Source organism: Mus pahari, chromosome 19 (genome assembly GCF_900095145.1).
Source record: "Mus pahari chromosome 19, PAHARI_EIJ_v1.1, whole genome shotgun sequence".
Classification (NCBI taxonomy): domain Eukaryota; kingdom Metazoa; phylum Chordata; class Mammalia; order Rodentia; family Muridae; genus Mus; species Mus pahari.
Genome location: NC_034608.1, coordinates 11318292 through 11320187, shown reverse-complemented (window position 1 = coordinate 11320187; position 1896 = coordinate 11318292).

The window sequence follows — 1896 nt, the reverse complement described above, 5'->3', positions numbered from 1 at the left end:
CCCAAGAGAGTTCCGGACCAGAGGGAGTTCCCTCATTGGGGTCTTACACCAGCAACCACATGGTGGCTCACAACCACCAGTAATGAGATCTGACACCCTCTTCTGGTGCTGTCTTAAGACAGCTACAGTGTACTTATTTATAATAAATAAGTCTTAAAAAACAAAAACAAAAACAAAAAAAAAAAAACCCAAAAACTTCCAACCAAAAAAACCCAGGGGCAGATGGACTAAGTGGAGAAGTATTGGCTTTAGTTCAGAGTTCTATCAGACTTTGAAAAAAGAGTTAAAGCCAATACTTCTCCACTTAGTCCACAAAACAGAAACAGAAGGACCATTGACCAGTTTGTTTTTATAAGGGCCACAGATACTGTGATACACAGCCCCAACACAGAAAGAAAATTCCAGACCAATTTCCCTTATGAACATAGATGCAAAATTATTCAATGAAATACTTGCAAATGAAATCTAAGAACACATCAAAGAGATAATTCACCAAGTGTTGAGGATATAACCCTGGAGTTATATTTTGATGTTCTCCTGGGAGCGGCTGCAAAATGAGTCAGTACTCAGGTGACTCCTTGGGAACCTTTTCACCTTAATTTGTAAAATAAAGGCCAGAGCCAGAGCCAGTGATTGGGCAGGAGAGGGGAAGGTGAAGCTGAAGATTTGGAAGAGGAGGAGGAGGGGAGGGAAGAGAGGATGACAGAGGAGGAGGTGGAAGGAAAGTGGAGCAGATGGGGACAGTGGTAGCATAGTGGGAGATCTGCCCAATCTGAGTGTGCAGCTTGTATTTATATTAATCGAGCTGTATTTTCTTTGCCTGGGCTTATTTGGGTTGGAGATTTATCGCAGCAACCATGTTCAAGTAGTCTTTATCTCAGAGATGCAGGGAAGGGTCAATATATATATATATATTAAAAAATCGATCGATGTAATCCACGTATAAACAAACAGGAAGAAAGAAACTACCGATCTCATCAGATGCAGGAAAGGCCTTTGACAAAAATCTAACGCCCCTACCTGGTAAAAGTTCTGGAGAGAAGGGGTACAACGGATAGACCTAAACATATAAAGGCAATTTACAGAAAGCCCATAGACAACACCGACTTAAATGGAGAGAAACTCAAAGCAATTCCACTAAAATCAGGAACAGGACAAAGTTGTCCATTCTCTCCATACCTATTCAATATATTACTTGAGGTCTTAACTAGAGCAAGATGACAACTGAAAGAGATCGCGAGGATACAAATGGGAAGAGAATAAGTCAAAGCAGCTTTGTTTGCAGGTGTGTGACAGTGTACATAAGTGACCCTAAACTTCCACTGGAAAACGCCTATAGCTGATAAACACTTTCATCCAAGTATCTGGATATAAAGTTATCTCACAGAAATCTGCTATAGACAAGTGACAAGTGGACTGAGAATGAAGTCAGGGAGATATCTTTCATAATAGCCTCAAATAATACTAAGATATCTTGGGTACTCTAACAAAGCAAGTGAAAGACTTGTATGATAAAACCTTTAAGGCATTAAAGAAAGAAGTTGAAGACATCAGAAGATGAAAAAAAATCTCCCATGTCCACAGGTTGGTAGGATGGATATAGTATTAATGTTTATCCTACCAAAAGTAATCTTTAGATTTGATATAATTCCCATCAAAATTCCAACCTAATTCTTCACAGATTTTTGAAAGGACAATTTTCAGTTTTATATGGAAACACAAAACACCCAGAATAGCTAAAACAATCCTGAATAATTAAAGAACAGTGGAAGGTATCACCATCCCCAATTTCAACTGTATCATAGAGCTCTGTTCTTCTTCATCATCATAACTACCACCACCACCACCACCACCACCACCATCACCACCACCACCACCACCACCACCACCACCATC